General features: G+C 36.1%; 1 protein-coding gene across 4 annotated transcripts in view; it reads right to left on the bottom strand.

Moving 5' to 3' along the window:
• The window catches only part of vtd (RAD21 cohesin complex component verthandi), a 33,640-nt gene extending 22,808 nt beyond the window's left edge, over nt 1-10,832 (bottom strand). For 2 of the 4 annotated variants that reach the window (XM_068364546.1, XM_068364549.1), the window contains exon 1: nt 10,656-10,832. The gene's annotated coding sequence lies outside the window, so the exon portion shown is untranslated. Of the gene's footprint in view, nt 1-10,443; nt 10,566-10,655 lie in introns of those variants that run through there. The other 2 variants (XM_068364547.1, XM_068364548.1) reach the window with 2 other exon arrangements.
• Between the last annotated feature and the right edge of the window lie 7,567 nt (nt 10,833-18,399).

The raw sequence follows: 18,399 nt of genomic DNA, 5'->3' as shown, positions 1-18,399 counted from the left end.
CCATGAAGGGTCAGCAGGCTCAGAGGGGTAAGGATAAAGGTGGTTACCTTCACATTGAGCGAGTTCAGCGAACGCACTCGTTCTAAGAGAAGGGAGTGCTGGGGAAGCATTCTTATGAGCACTATCTTGCAGATCCTTGAATGTTAGAGAATCTGATAGTGCCAAAAGTGTAAACCAGTTCCTTTTGCTACAATATTAGTAACCTGCCTGTCAGAGCCCTTGGGAAGTAAATGCATTGCCTATAATAATGCAGTGCTAATCTGAGCACCTACTCAGGTCTGTATTCTTAGGATTCATTCACTTTTAACCCACAGACTAACCCGCTTAGAGGTGTTACATGTCACTCCCATGGGCAGGCAGGGAGTTAGTATGACTTGCTAATGTTTCATGCCACTTTTAAAACCCATAGCAGGCCATCTAGTATACCTCTGCTAAGAGAGCAAACTAGGGAATGAGCTACCAAAATAGCAAGAAATCTCTGATTACATTAGAAAAAAAAAAGCATAGAAAGAAAATGTTCTGAAGATGTTTGTAACCTGTTGTGTGTAAATGTTGATCCTTTTGCTCGCCACCACCAAAAGTAGCAAGAGGTGAAAAGACTGCAATCAAGGATTGGTCAAGAAAAAATCTCAACTACTGAAGTTACTTCGTCCTCATTGAAGGGCTGGTTAACCTTATTTCTTCCAATGGAAGAGAAAAGAACAGTAGGAGTATTCATTGAACCTCCGACCGAACGGTCTTTAAAGACAGATAACGTTATACATTATGTGCGAACATTGGATCATCCAAAAGAAATCTCTATGCATGAACCCTTCAAGAAAACTGTATGTGAATGTGAGTGTAGAAACTGATAAAAAAGATCCAAATCCTGAGCAGGACTGATCTTATGCAATGCATAATCCTAGGCAAATCTGTTACCATTATTCTAATACATTCTATTGTTTCTAAACTCTGGGAATGGTAGTGTCTTACACAAGCACATATAAATTCTTGTTGATTTCTAAAAAATAAAAACAGATGCACAATCGTAATCGTATATTCGCAAAAGGAGAAGCTACGAATCTAAAGCAATTTGTACAGTATTTCCTTCAAGGGGAGAGAAATTAGTTGCTTCAAGTAAACTCTCAGGCAAAAGGCTAGCGAGGAATTGAGAGATCGCTTGCATTAAACCACCTCTCAGGAGGAAGGCTAGCTTTCGGAACCATGATACAGGCTTGCTAGAGCCTGAACTGTGTCTGTAGGTGGTGAGAGATTGCTAGTACTGTACTGTACAAGCAACAATCTCAGTGAAAGAAAAACTTTCACCCTTGTGCATGTGATCTTGGGTCACAGAGCTTGGATCTCATGCTAACTTGGGTCACGAGGCATAAAGAGATCTCTTTTTTCAAGCAAACCTCTCTGGTGAAAGGATAGGTTTCACCTTTGGCACAGCAATCCAGCCTCACTAGATCGCTACAGCCCGAATCGCATTGCAAGAAATTGAGAGATTGCTTACTTCAAGCAAACTTCTCAGGTGAAAGGTAGCTTTCACCTTTTGCGCTGATCCAGACTTGCTAGTCGGAATTGCATCTCAAGAAGGTGAGAGATTGTACATTAAGCAAACTCTCAAGTGAAAGGGTAGCTTTCACCTTTGATGCCCTCAGCCACTGACAGTCTCCTGGTTCTCTCAGTAACTCAGAAGAGGTACAGCACTCTCGCAGCAAAACATGAGTCAGCTTCTGTGCTGCCTGGATACATGAACTACCATGCTAGGACAGCAGATTGCTCTAGTGACTACTTTCGCTGAAAACCCTGAAGGGTCAGCGGGCTCAGAGAGAGAAAAAGGAAAGCATATATTTCAACTGGAAGACTAACTTTCACTTGAGTGCCCCAGAGCACTGAGAGATAACTTAAAAAGAGAACCTCCGATTGATTGCTGACCAAGTCAAACAATCGGTCGAAAAGTAACGGCTTCTAATAAGTGAGGTTGGACTCCAAATCTGATTGATTACTGACCAAGTCAAACAATCGGTTGAAAAGCAACCGCTTCTGATAAGTGAGGTTGACTCCAAACTCCAGGGATACAAAACAGAATAGACTTCCTCTCTAGAGGATTTTTGAACCTAATCGCTGACCGAGTCAGGCAATAAGTCGCAAAGCAACTGCTCACATGTAGGCTGGCATACAGCAAACACCAACAGAACAGACTTCATCTCTAGAAGATTTCTTATCCTAATAGCTGGCCAAATCAGGTGATCGGTAGTCAAGAAACTGCTTTTAATAAACAAGGATAGACTCCAAACCATGTGGACGCAAGTTGATTGCGTGTGACCGCCAACAGATTGGCAAACATGGACCGATGGAAAGGCGAATCCCTCCGCAACTGAAATGAACTGGAACAAACTTTCTCTCTTGAGGATGTCTGATCCTATGACTTCAGAGAAGTCTAACTTCTAGGCAGTAAAGGTATGCCACTAGCTACAGTTGCTCTCCTTTAAACAATCTAAACCAAGGAGTTAATGGATTCCCGAGTCTAATCAAGTTTCTAACTCAGGAAAGAAAAATTCCAAGAATAAAGTTTTATTTGCCATAGACAGTGGAATGAGACGTCTGTCTCCTACCCCAGCTAAGATCAAAGTGAAGAAGGTATGAGTAGGCAGAGAACAGTGCTTCTCCCAGCTCCCATTGGTAATAACAGGAAGAGTTGCTAATACCTCGTTACAAGTTTCATAGCTGTTTGGCAGCTTGTGTTAACATCTATATCCACTATAAAGAGTGAATTGTTTTTATTCATATAAGATCAGAGATGGTTAAATAAGGATAATTTTAATGATGGCATATTGCAAGAGCCTATTCACTAATTGGGAATGGCAGTTTGTGAGCTATGAGATGTTAAATTGCAAATGAACCAATGTGACGAATTACAGTCGTGTTAATTCAGCAGGCCAATATACATGTGACTACCCTTAATTAAGTAAGGGGGTTTGCAGTACAACAGCCACAGCTACAGACTACTGATTAAATTACAGTAGATGGAAAATGTCTGTTTTCTATTTACACATGTTGCCTGGTCTTTTGTTCTCCTAAATATGATACATGTATTGTGAGTGTTTTTCCATCATAAAAACCTTTATTTCCAAACCTACCAAATAAAAAATATTTGTTTTCAAAGTAATTTCATGACCATTCAGTACATTATTTTAAAGTCTATTTAGTGCTGCTTTCTGCCAATTTCAGTTATAATGTGTAAGTGGAGCATGAATGTTGTTTTAGGAGACAATGGTTGTTTTTGGGGAAAACCCAAAAAATAATAAATATAAGACTGGTACATGGTGTATTTTGAGTTTTTTTTAATTGCTTTTGTTAATAATAACTAGTAAAATCAGATACAGTACTGTAATTTTCGAGCTACGGTAATCAACCCACCAACTTCCCAAAACTACCAAATTCCATCAAATTACAGTAGTTTCAATCACATAAATTAGCACTGGTATATGGTGCATTTTAAGTTACTTAAAATTAGCCCCAAAAACTTCCAAAACACCAAAACATTCACCATGTAGACTACCAATCTTACTTTCTCCATTATGAATATTGTACTATTCTATAATTTCCCTAAGTTTACCTTCACTCACTTGATATAGGTACCGATAAGGATGATTTTTAGAGAGCTAGAAGTTTGTCTTACGGTAAGCGCAGAATACAGCAGTCTAAGGGGGAGTGTAAACCCTCAGTAAGTACGTAAGTATACAGCTCATGGGTTAGGTTAGGTGCCGTTTTTAATTGCTTCACTTTTAAAATGTTAGTTTTCATGTATAACTTTTGAAATTGGTATTTTAACCTGCATTTTTCAACAAAGCATTGTTGTACCACTATTGATTTATTTCATTTTCCCAAACTATTTTGACCAGCATACTGTATTTCAATAAAGCATTGCTAATACATTGATTCATCTCACATACAGTGAACCCTCGTTTATCGCGGTAGATAGGTTCCAGTCGCGGCCGCGATAGGTGAAAATCCGCGAAGTAGTGACACCATATTTACCTATTTATTCAACATGTATATTCAGACTTTTAACACCTTCCCTTGTACGTAGTACTGTTAACAAACTACCCTTTAATGTACAGAACACTTAATGCATGTACTACAGTACCCTAAACTAAAACAGGCACAAATATTAAAGGTGATTTTATATCATGCATTTCCTAAACATGCTAAAAAGCACGATAAAAAATGGCAACCAATGTTTTGTTTACATTTATCTCTGATCATAATGTAGAAACAAACTGGAGGTAGAGCTTTGCTTATTACCCAGACATATTTCCCATACTTTTCCCTTAGAACTACATCACATCTTCCTACTTTAGATATATAGATATATATATATATATATATATATATATATATATATATATATATATATGTGTGTGTGTGTGTGTATATATATATATATATTTATATGTATACACATATACATACCTACATATATACATAAATACATGCATACATATATATATATATATATATATATATATATATATATATATATATATATATATATATATTACTGTATATATATGGGTTATGGAAAAAATCCGCGAAGTGGTGAATCCGCGATGGTCGAACCGCGAAGTAGCGAGGGTTCACTGTAACCATCAACCACTGGGTAACAATAACCAAGGTAATCAAATTCTAAATTTGTATAAGTAATAATTTACGCTGAAATATTAGGCCACATGGCTGACACGCATAGCAAAACATGTTCCGCTTGCCAGAACATAGGAACAATGTGATACAGGTATGTAATGTGTAATTGCAGGCGAAGCAAGCAAACTGGAGAGCACAAACCAATAAATCATTAGCTCAATTAAGTAAGGACGTATTTGTAATACGATGAACGCCTACATAGAAATTATGGTAAACAAAAGCTCCAGTATTTTGACCCTGTTATATTACTAATACTTGGTTTTCATTACGGTAACTTTTTTCACTACGATGACTGGTTTTTTATGAAAATGACTTACAGAAAGAACAAAGTTTAAAAAAGGTAATCTAAATATCAGACATCATAGAAAAACACGGAAAAAGCTTAACTAATGAAGTAACGTAGTTTAACATAGAAAAACTAATTTTCTTTGAAAATGACCTTTATTTCCGTCGCAAATAAATAGTTAATAAGATGGGTCCTTTGATTAGCCAGAGAGTACTACATTGGATCCTTCTCTCTAGTTACGGTTCATTCTAACTTTGTCTACACATACACCGAATGGTCTGGCCTAGTCTTTATATTCTCCTCTGTCCTCATACACCTGACAATACTGAGATTACCAAACAATTCTTTACAGGGGTTAGCTACTGCACTGTAATTGTTCAGTAGACACTTGGTAAGGGTAGAAGAGACTCATGCAATGGTAAGCAGCTCTCCTAGGAGAAGGACACTCCAAAATCAAACGATTCATCTCTAGTCTTGGGTAGTGCCATAGCCTCTATACCATGGTCTTAAACTGTCTTGCGTTCGAGTTCTCTTGCTTGAGGGTACACTCAAGCATACAATTCAATCTTATTCTCTTCCTCTTATTTTGTTAAAAGTTTCCATAGTTTATATAGGAAATATTTATTTCAATGTTACTATTCTTAGAATATCCTATTTATCCTTATTTTCTTTCCAAACTTGGCCATTTTCCCTGTTGGACCCCCTGAGTTTATAGCATCCTGCTTTTCCAAGCAGGGTTGTAGCTTAGCAAGTAATAATAATAATGTACCCTAATACATCCTACAGTAATGGGGGCCACCCATTGGGAACTAGAGGTTTGGGTTGGGGAAAATTTACTGGTGAACCATTAAATAATGCTAAAACTAAGCTCTTCTCTATACTTTACTCTGGGACAAATACTACGAAAAATTACACAAAATATTGGCATCCTATTCCCTTGCAATATTCATTTCACTCTTTTGTTTACATTTTATACACCTCGCAAACCCTCTCCTGTTTGTATGTGTGTAAATAAATTGCATATTAACTTATGCTTTCTGTGCATTAGCCCTCCTCTCACTTTCTTTCTACTAATGGAATTACTCCAGTTTGTTATTTGTATGCATCTACTCCCCCTGCCTTCCCCTAACATATGCCGAAGTTTACCATATTTGGGCATGTTTGTGACGTAGGCAGTTTTGTGACACGCACACTTCTTTTAAGAGGACTCCTCGGTCCCTTTACTCTTCCGTTACTTGTTCGCCGTTTGTTATAAAGCCTAAATAACCAATTGTAATGGCTGCAATTATAGCTATATGGATGCTATAGTTAAGTTTTGTGATGATTCATGGTACACTTAATGTACTGAACACCTTTTTAAAAATCTCGGGTTATCCCTCAAACTTTAGTGTCCTAAGTGCAATTCTGAGTTATCTTTAAAGGAAGACAAACATTTTTATTGTAACTAAATTGTGAAGATTGTTAAGAAAAAAAAAATGATGCAAGTGTCATCATAAGGTAGGGAATTATTTGTGACATGGGAGGGGGGGTGGTCCTAAATACTTCAGTGACCTGGGAAGGGGGTTACTGGGGACTTGCCCCTAGCTAGGTCAGTGACCTGGAAACTACTAGGTTAGGTTAGGTGGGTTTGTTAGATTCTGTGGCATTTACACATCTCAAAAGTGCTAAATAATCATGTTTTTTCCTGTTTTCACTCACCCTAAGTAGGTTTATTAGCTTTAGAAATAAAGGTCAAATTTGTTGAAAACACAAAATTTACAGAAAGAAAAGTTGTTTTTTCTATTGGAAATGTAGTTCTGCGTTGTTCAATAATTTCACCAAATATCATACAATTAAGACCGTTTCTCGGTATATATCAGCGGCCAGTTCCTCCAGCGAGCATAAAATATGGACACCAACTAACCTAAACTCCCCCCCCCCAACCTAACCTACAAGCCGTGCCCTTACCTACTTGCCTATTGAGGGGGCTAATGCCCCCCCACGACCCCCTTACACTGCTGAATTCTTAGTCAGACGTCATCATACATACACCCCTGATCTTTTTTTGTGTATATTTCCCTTCTAATATCTGAATTTTCAGTCACAACTTTTGAAATTTTACATCCGGTCTGTCCCAACAAACTACAAAAACGACAAGCTTTTCGGTCATACCGTCTGTAATCTTGAAAAGTCTATAATTTGATAATTACAGATTTCCCCAATGATTTGCACCAGATCAATTCAAAGTACAAATCAATAAAACAGGAACGCTTCTGGATCCTTTGTATATCAGCGGCCAGTTCCTAACGCGTTCATTAAAAATGGACAAACTAACCTAAACTTTCCCTCCTAACCTAACCTACAAGCTGTGTCCCTACCTACTTACCTATTGGGGGGGCCTAACACCACCCTGCGACCCCCCTTACACTGCTGTATTCTAAGTTAGACATATAGGTGGCCACTATCATACATACACCCCGGTACGGGTAAAGCCAGAAGCCTTATGATTATTTACTCAATTTGTTTCAGCCTACGATAGGCGGTAAAGTTTTACTGCATTACAGCTTCTGATTTCGAACACAAAATATATGTTTTCCTGAAGTAAATAACGTGATTTGACAGAATTTGACCTTCATTCCAACCGTAAACCAACAGAACAACCAATTCGACTAACTTAAAGTAGTCGAACCGGTTATTATTATTATTATTATTATTAAATGCTAAGCTACAACCCTAGTTGGAAAAGCAGGATGCTATAAGCCCAGGGGCCCCAACAGGGAAAATAGCTCAGTGAGGAAAGGAAACAAGGAAAAATAAAATATTTTAAGAATAGTAACAACATTTAAATAAATATTTCCTATATAAACAATAAAAACTTCAACAAAACAAGAGAAAGAGAAACTAGATACAATAGTGTGCCTGAGTGTACCCTCAAGCAAGAGAACTCTAACCCAAGACAGTGGAAGGCCATGGTACAGAGGCTATAGCACTACCCAAGACTAGAGAACAATGGTTTGATTTTGGAGTGTCCTTCTCCTAGAAGAGCTGCTTACCATAGCTAAAGAGTCTCTTCTACCCTTACCAAGAGGAAAGTAGCCACTGAACATTGCCGTAGTTAACCCCTTGGGTGAAGAAGAATTGTTTAGTAATCTCAGTGTTGTCAGGTGTATGAGGACAGAGGAGAATCTGTAAAGAATAGGCCAGACTATTCGGTGTCTGTGTAGGCAAAGGGAAAGAACCGTAACCAGAGAGAAGGATCCAATATGGTACTGCCTGGCCAGTCAAAGGACCCCCTAACTCTCTAGCGGTAGTATCTCAACGGGCGGCTGGTTGCTGTTATTATGGATGAAATGAAGGTGAAAACCAGTTAAATCAAGTTATTTTCAACAGGAAAACATATTTTCTGTTAAAATGTTTAAATATAATGTCTTTCATTATATATAGTTAAAATGCATAAATATAATGACTTATTCAAATTCCGTGCCACTTCACTCACGTATGTACTGAGAACGGTAACAGCAATGTTACCAATGATGCAAGCGTTACCAACGTTACGGTGGCATTGCTAACGTTAGCAATTTTACGGTAATATTATCAAGTGTATTTTAAAGAATTTTACCATATACCCTAAACACAATATATAGAAAGTACAAAAAGGGTACAGAACCTAACAAACCCACCTAACCTAACCTAGAAGTTCCCAGGTCACAAAACCAATATAATGACCTTTATTATATATATATCATGTTAATCCGTATCACGTCACTCGCGTTACGATAATGTTAGCACTGTTACTATAACATTATATGGTATTTTTGTAGTGAATTACATGGCAATGTAACCTAAGAAAAAAACTACTGTTTCTTATAGAAAAAATTACGATCTCTTCTAAAATGACACTCGTTTCCGTCGCAAATGAATAGTTTCAGAAATATATATACATCTAAATCCTACGATAATGGGGGACCCCCATTGGGAACTCGGGGTTTTGGGTGGGGAAAACATACAGGGGAAACGAAATATAATTGTTTTCCTATAGTAAATAACGTGAATTAAGCGAATTTGATGTTCATTTCAATCGGAAACAAACAGATCAACCAATTCGGATAACTTTGAGATGAACGGTGTCACTTCTCTTACGAACGAACGATAACATTAGCAACGTTACCAATAATACACAGTGTTACTAATGTTGACGCATGGTACACAGAGTTACCAACGGCACGTTGACATTACTAAAGATAGTAATGATAGATATTTCCATATATTAAATAATTTCTCCATATAAGTTTTACTCAATATATAAAAAGTAAAAAAAGGGCACAGAACCTAACAAACCCACCTAACCTAGCCTAGTAGTATGACAGGTCGCAAAATAACATTTGATCTACAACGGACGTTGGCAGCACTGGTTACTGTATTTTTTCATGCCACAATCTTTGTAACGGCGCCTCCAAAGTTTATCGATATATACTGTTTTGTATTTTCCTCCGGTTATTATAATTTCAAGAAGGTAATGTATAGAGAAGAAAAGGCTTGTTTTACGTTTATATATCGATTCCCCAGTATGTTTTCCCCACCCAAAACCCCGAGTTCCCACTGGGGGTCCCCCATTATTGGAGGATATAGATGTATATATATTTCTGAAACTATTAATTTGCGACGGGAACGAATGTCATTTTCGAAGAGAGCGTAATTTTTTCGATTAGAAACAGTAGTTTTTTTCCTAGGTTACATTGCCATGTAATTCACTACAATGAAACCCATTATATATAATGGTTCTTGTTACAATTTTCTAAAACTTCGATCGTAAAATACGCAAAAAGTCGTCACTTGAACTAACAAAGACCTGACTTGGGCAAAGGTTTCCACGGAAAAGTAATTGTTGGAAGGTGGGGGTAGGGAAATATTTATATCTTATTTTTATACATTTTTTCACTCCCAGATTTCACATAAATACTTGCTCTGGACAAGTTTCCCAATCTGTTCATTCATGTTTACTCTCTAGACTCCATTGCTTTTCCGTTAACCAATCACGAACCCATACGTATGTAAAGTTTGCACAGGGGGGTTAATAATTCCCTACCCCCACCTTCCAACAAGCCCTTTTCCGTGGAAACCTTTGCCCAAGTCAGGTCTTTGATAGTTCGTGTCGTCTTTTGCGTATTTTATGATGCAAGTATTATAAAATTGTAACCGCTTCAGTAATTCATACTTGAAACTATTTTGGTGTATTCCAATGTTAATAATTTTCTTAAATCACGTAATGTAATATACCAACTTTTACAGTATTCCACATTGCCCTGTAATACAGTAAAATAATACCAGATAGGCTAAAGTACCCAAAATAGTAATATTTGGATAAGCCACGTTCATGTAGTGTTCGGTAGCGTGTCAAATTTTTGGTTTTGGGCAAGCACGTATTACCGAAAGCAGATGGCCTAGCCTACGGCAGGCCCCAACCTGAGGTGGATGACGAGACTACTTACCTGGCTATTTCGCTAACCCAGTAACGCAAACATATTGCTCTCTAGTTGTTGGATAATAGTTACCGGATTTTAAAACCATTTATTGAGCTGTGGTTCCTCAATATATAGCGTAAAACCCCATTCCCAAGGTTAGCTTGCCTCAAGCACAAGCATAAACAGACCACGAAATTTCACTTAACACTCAAGATTCGAAAACACAAATCACTTCTCACCTGATAAATACCGTCACAGTATCCGAATTTTCACTTCCAAACTACACTTGTGGCCCGGTAGCCATTAACGAGTCATATTTAACACAGAGACCCCATCTATAACTAACACCATATGATTGTTTACATTTGATAATAGTTTTGTCACAGTTACCCGTTCGACAAGATGGCGTCACTAAGCATTTTGGCGGATTGTTTGAAATGGAGCAAGTTTTCCACTGCCTAGAATGAGGTTTTCGGTTGAAGGAAGTATTGTCTCTAACTTATTATACATGGTTGATACGCTGTTTCTGGACTATTGTGTTATTATATTTGCACATCTTGTTGAATTATGCATGTGAATCTATATTTATAAACATGTACTCGTTCCAGAGTTGTAAAAAAAATCCAAGTGAACATGTGTCTAAATGTCCGTAGGTGGGTGCGCTACTTGCATGCAAACACTTTGTGCTTGGTTTTTTATGTATGTATATATTTACATACATATATAATATGTATGTGTATAGTTCAGTCCTTGCCATAATTCCGTTATCATCATTCAACTGCTTATTTGCTTCTTCAAGCTATTTATAACCTTGCGTCGTTATAACAAGTATTTATCATATGTCAGAAATTTCCATACTTCGTCACCTACAGTGACTTCCTGCTAATACTGTACCACAATGCTCCCAACTTACTTTTTGTTGTTGTTTTCATAATCTATAGCATAATTGTTTATCCTTGTTCGTCTAACTGTGTTAATTACAATGAAACTGTGTGTGACGCTTTGAAAATGAATAATAATTGTATGTAGCCGTGTAGGCTACATGGAAAAAAAAGAAAACTATTCTCCCAGAAAACTTTGCGAAAGCAGACGAATCTCAGATAGGCTAGAGCTAGACAGTAGGGTAGGCTATACATAAAATGTATTCTTATTGACCAATTTTTCATCTAATAATGAGAGCAACTTTTAACTTGTAATATTTTTTTATATGTGGGATAACTCAGTTTATTCTTTTCAAACAAATCTGTACTATCGGGAGACTTTAGACGTTTAAAAAATTAAGGATTTGGTTTAATTTTAAACATTTCGTCTTAGCACTCCTAAATCTATAACTGTTCTAAGGTCTTTTGAATGTTATTCAATATAATAATGACTAATTCTATTTAATTGTTTTACTTTTAGTGTCGTTAAGCATAATAAGTTACTGCAATAACCATTATCGACGATTTTGTTTATAATTCCCTTGTTTTGTTCTGGATATCTATAGACAGTAAATTAATAAACACGTATGACATACTTGATTATATATTTCAAATCACGCTTTAACAGTATTAACCTACCTCCTTCTCATCTTGTAATGAACGAGATCCATCACTACCATGGCAAAGCGACTCCTCATTGTGCGCTGTGGAAACGTTTTTATCGCGAACCCTACTTAAAATCAAACACTCCGCTGGCTAAAGAGCAGGAATAAAATGAATTTGGCGAAATATGAAGCAAGCAATATACAAGTCATGGAAATAACAATAATTACGAGACGAAATAATTGTCACCATAATAATTAGATTCTTGATATAATGCAGTATTTAGTAAGACAATAATCGTTTTGGAGATGGGCAAGGCACTCACACTTCTATCAATATTAAAGCAAAATTATCTAAGAAGGGCTACGATCCCACACAAATTGTAAATAGACAAGACTGTTTTGGATATGATTGCATGGACATTTCACATACGCTCTTCAGTAGCCTATTTGTTATAAATGTGGCAGCCAATTCTCATTCATTAAGTTCATACTTCAAGGAGAGCAGAAGTCAGTTAGTCTGACAGCTCTATGTTGGTCAAATCGTAAGAAAGTTAAAGAAACACAATTCTGAACAATTCGCGAACGCAGGCAATGAAAATAGTATCTGAAGTTCTTATGAATCACATTCTCAAGTCAAATGCATAGTTCTTTTGAAATAGAGGAATCTATAGGTATATTACATTTCTAATTGACAGTTATCCTTTTGTTGAGTTGTACAAACTAATCAAGAATTTGTGTACCATACGTGTTTATGAAATAATTAGTTGAAGCTATCGGATATAAAAGCGGGGATGTGAAAACTCATGAAATATTAAGTTATGGTATTCATTTCCTATTTCTATTAACTAGAACATTAAATCCTAATCCACATATCATTGTTATGGAAGCTGATTCTCGTAACTTTTAAAGGGGTAATAATGAAGATTACAGTATTCATTTGTTTGTTTTGCACTTAAAAGTACTTTACTGGATTACATTCTATCGATTTCATTTATAACATTAACTTCAAAATAGTTTTTCTAAGAAGTGACAATCTGATCTGTGGGAAAACTGTGGAAAAAGACGGTTGTTCTGTTTTAATTATAATGGGAATATCAATTGTATTGAAAACATGCAATTAATGTATTTTGAAAATTGGCAGATCTTTTGGCGGGAGAATTTTGTAAACAAACAGTCCCGCCTACCAGAGTGGGATTGTGGGTCACGGAAATGGTCCTACCCTAACCCGGCAACCGGACCCATTCATAACCCCTGTCAACAACATCTGCGTCTCTCTCTCTCTCTCTCTCTCTCTCTCTCTCTCTCTCTCTCTCTCTCTCTCTCTCTCTCTCTCTCTCTCTCTCTCTGCAAATGAGATAATTGGTGGAGAATGTTTTGTTTCTCCGTTATAAATCTTTATTAGATACTGGACTGGATCATCTCTCTTACTCTCAGTCACACGTATTTATGAATGGTACCTAGTATTATTCACGGTAACTAAATATTCGATTAAAAGTGGGCTCAGTCACGATATAATGACATTTAATTATTAAAATGTTGTTTCTATCGCGTTTTTTTTTTCAAATGCAAGACAAGCATCTTATCCAAAGCTATTTAATTGAGAAGAATACGTACATTTTTTAACTTTAGTCCACTTTCCTATTTCTAATTAACAATTTTAGAACAATAACATATCTATCCATAATCAATATTTTCGGATGCTCTTTATTTCCATAAAGAGTTATCCATTTGAAATAATTCCATAGTTTCTGGGATCTCAAATATTACACACACACATGACAGCAGATCGATCCTGGCCCGTGACTGTGAGTTGAGGCTGTTTACTGGGGAGGCCATTGCTGTGGTTGGGTACCTCAGTGGAGGTTTGTGCTCGCCCGGCTGACATTCTGGTGAGTATCTATTTGGATAAAACTGGAACTGAAACCAGACCACTTTAATATGGATTCGTCTTTTTGTCATTATCATTAGCGTAATAAATGGTGTGTTGTTTTTACCAGGGTTTGTAAGGAAAGTGTAAGTCACTGTAATTGTGAATAAGTTTATGATTTTGATTGGAAATAGACAGTTTGAGTATGAAAAAAAGACATCAAAATTTTGAAACAGTTGAAATTTATTATAGACGAAACCGTGTAGGGAGAATTTCAGTTAACATATAAAAAAGTCATGTAGTAATACATACAATAATTATGCATTGCTATAAAGAATGCTATGTTGCTTATGTTATTTTCATATCAATAAAAATACAAATTTGTTATTAGCCTGCACTATAAACACAGTCAATATAATGCGACATTATAACACATATACGTGTGTGTAAAATTGTGCTTTCTATTTGTGGCTAGTAAATCAAGTGCAAAGTTATGTTAATTGAGTCATATCAAGTGAATTTCTATTGAACAGCGGAATACTCTAATGGAATGTGTTACTCTACTTTAAGGGCTGCTTTCCTGGTCCTATACTGCAAGGAAACTTTACTCTCTACAGGACTTTTCATAATTAATTTTAGCGTATATATTGTAAGGCATTCATCATTTCACACCGCATATTACTCGTTTATCATCAATTCTACATTATCGGAGAACTTAGAAAAAAAAGTCTTCAGTTTTCTATAGAAAGCCTTAATATCTGCCGGTTTCCACTGTTTCTGTCTTCTTTTACTGCCATTGTCTAATGCAGTGGTTCCCAAACTATCTTACCTGACGCCCCCTTTTTGCTTCCAGTAGACCACTCCTCTCTTTTTTTATATATGAAATTATTCTTACATTTATTTCTTAGCATTATACAGGAAAATAGATTTCTGTTTGTATTACATTTTAATAATGAAAGCCACTCAAACAAATAATAGTACATTCCAGTAACTAAAAACAAAACATTTGGTTCAAAGTGAGCGAAAAAAAAAAGTTTGAACATTAGGAAATTGGCAAAATTGAGTTGCAATATTAAGAATAGATAATTTGAAAACATGGCATATAATATTTGGAAATACTTATGAGACTAAGGCACAATTTCTGGTCAAATTTAGTGAGATGGGTGCTGCTGTTCTTTTCATGATTTTATTATTCTATTAAACAAGTAATTTCGAGCAGATGACTTCACGCCCCCCTTGTATCATCCTCACGCCCCCTAGTGGGGCGCGCCCCCCAGTTTGGGAACCACTGGTCTAATGAATGAGCGATGGCCTTTGAGGCACTTCGAGAGGATCAGAGTGAGGGGCGCTGTGTGCAAAAAGTGAAAATGTTGAGATTTGGTAGCCGGTTATTATTATTATTATTATTATTATTATTATTATTATTATTATTATTATTATTAGCTAAACTACAACCCTAGTTGGAAAAGCAGGATGCTATAAGCTAAAGGACTCCAGAAGGGAAAAATAGCCCAGTGAGGAAAGGAAAAGGGAAATAAATAAACAACAAAAGTAATGGGAAATAGAAATAAAATATTTTAAGAACAGTAACAACATGGAAATAGATCTTTTATATATAGACTATACAATCTTTCAAAATACAAGAGGAAGAGAAATAACATAGAAGAGTAGGTTAGCTAGGGCACATGCCACCTGTTGAGATACTACCGCTAGAGAGTTAATTGGTTCTTTGACTGCCCAGGCAGTACTGCATTGGATCTCTCTCTCTCTCTCTCTCTCTCTCTCTCTCTCTCTCTCTCTCTCTCTCTCTCTCTCTCTCTCTCTCTCATTATGGCTCATTTTTACTTTGCCTAGACATACACCGAATAGTTTGGCCTATTCTTATCACATTCTCCACTGTCCTCATATGCCTGACAACACTGAAATTACCAAACAATTATTTTTTGCTCATGGGGTTAACTACTGTACTGTAATTGTTCAGTGGCTACTTTCCTCTTGGTGAGGGAATTAGAGACTCTTTAGCTATGGTAAGCAGTTTTCTATGAGAAGGACACTCCAAAATCAAACCATTCTTCTATAGTATTGGGTAGTATCATAGACACTGTACCATGGTCTTCCTCTGTCTTAGATTAGAGTTCTCTTGCTTGGGGGTACACTCGGGTATGCTGTTCTATTTTTTTCTTTACATGTGAAGGGTCCAATCTAATCTTGTAACTGTTTTTTTTTTAAATATTTTTGTGTTTGCAATTAGTTTCAGATGTAAACGAGGATGCTCTAGTGACTGAATGAATATTACAATTTTGACCAGAGTTGAAATATTGTATGGACCAATATCGTGGGGAGTAGCGTATTTCTACACCTGGAAAGAAGGACATTCGGAAAATCATATTTTGAGCAAGTTATTTTGTTTACTCAATACTCAGACGTCTATGTATGAGAAAATATCGACGGAAATACTAACAGTAAATGTTAACAAGAGCTTGCTGAGATATACACGATCATTTGTATTAGAAATTATTATGATGTAATTTCTATTTTTTATTGCTGTTTAGAGTCATATTGACCTTTGTAATAGGGACAATTTTACATTTTTTCTTTTATAGCATACTTTTATATACACTGTACTGAAATTGTATTATGAATTGTGTTGTATTTTCATGCATAATGTTTGTTGTAATCATGTATCAAATGTAGTATTAAGTGATTAGATATATGGGAAATTATTTCATAAGTGCAATATTAATTGAATTAGATTTCTATTGATGCTCTATGTATGAGTATGAAAAACCGTATGTAACTGAAAGTGCTTAAATAGTTAATAATTAAAGGGTAAGCAAATAAGAAAGGGGTTAGTTCAATATTTTCGGGCAACTAACGCTTCAAACAATCTTAATTTCATCTTCACCCATCCACTAATTATTATTATTATTATTATTATTATTATTATTATTATTATTATTATTATTACTTGCTAAGCTACATCCTTAGTTAGAAAAGCAAGATGTTATAAGCCCAAGGGCTCCAACAAGGAAAATAGCTCAGGGGATAAGGAAATAAATAAACAATAAGAGAAGTAATGAACACTCGAAATAAAATATTCTAAGTATAGTAACATTAGAACAAATCTTTCTCGTGTAAGTATAAAAACTTAAAAAACAAAACAAAGGGAACTAGGGGAGAAAAATAAGTTAGAACAGTGTGCCCTAGTGTACCCTCAAGCAAGGGGACTATAGCCCATGACAGTAGACCATGGTACAGAGGCTATGGTGCTACCCAAGAGTAGAGAATGTTGGTTTGATTTTGGAGTGTTCTCATAGACGGTCTGCTTACCATAGCTAAAGAGTCTTTTCTACCTGTATCAGGAGGAAAGTAGCCACTAAACAGTTACAGTGCAGTGGTTAACTCCTTAAGCGAAGGAGTGTTTGGTAATCTCAGTGTTGGTGGTGTATGAGGACAGAGTTGAGTATGTAAAGAATAGGCCAGGCTATTCGGTGTATGTGTAGGCAAATTTAGTACTTGTTAAATCCACCCCTCCACTGAAGTCGAGTGAACTACTTCTCGGGCGGGTCCATAATCATCTAACGAAACATTTTCATTATAACTTATACAATTCTTTGATTGTAGCATCTTCCAAATCATATGATCTTGTGAAAAGTAATGTTTTTAGTTTCTTCTTAAATTCAATTGCTCCCTTTAGGTCCTTCATTTCAGTTGGCAGTTTATTATAATGTCTAGGCGCACAGTAGCTAAAAGCCAACCTACTACCTACCTGGCCTACGTTGTTACTATTTACTTATCTAATTTGCGATCTTGATTACAACAAGCTTTGTTAAAATCCCGATGAACATGTATCAATCTGGGTTCTTTCTAATAGTTAACCGACTGTTAGCTAAGGTATAGAGTTAACCAACCCACCTTGAAAAAAACTTGCTAGAATCTGGAAGGCTAACACCAGGGGCATACAGATTATTATTATTTTTCTTTATCAATAGGCTTCGGCTTACACTTTCTAGAGCCACCCCATAATGAAAATTATTATCATTACCCGAAGGACCAAGTCATTTTGATATTATAGGTTGTGGGTTGGCCAAGGCACCAGCCACCTGTTGAGATACTACCGCTAGAGAGTTACTTAGTCCTTTGATTAGTCAGACAGTGCTACTGTAAATTGGACCCCCTCTCTCTAGTTACGGTTCATTTTTACTTTGCTTACACATACACCGAATAGTCTGGGATATTCTTTACACATTATCCAATGTCCTTATACACCTGACAACACCGAGATTACCAAACAATTCCTCTTCGCCCAAGTGGTTAACTACTGTACTGTAATTGTTCAGTGGCTACTTTCCTCAGTATTTTTTTTCTATAGAAAAAAAGTAGTTTTTTCTTAAGTTACATTGCCCTATAATATAGAACAATAATACCATTCTATCCTATTTCTCGTTCTCTTGTTTTTGAAGTTTTTATAATTTATATATGAAATGTTACTGTTCTTAGAATATATTTTTTCAAATTGTTTATTACTTCTCCTGGTGTTTATTTACTCCCTTGTCTCATTTCCTCATTGCTCTATTATTTTCCTGTTGGA

The sequence above is a fragment of the Palaemon carinicauda genome, chromosome 41 (genome assembly GCF_036898095.1).
Source record: "Palaemon carinicauda isolate YSFRI2023 chromosome 41, ASM3689809v2, whole genome shotgun sequence".
Taxonomy (NCBI): Eukaryota; Metazoa; Arthropoda; class Malacostraca; order Decapoda; family Palaemonidae; genus Palaemon; species Palaemon carinicauda.
This window is presented reverse-complemented; position numbering and strand designations above follow the sequence as displayed.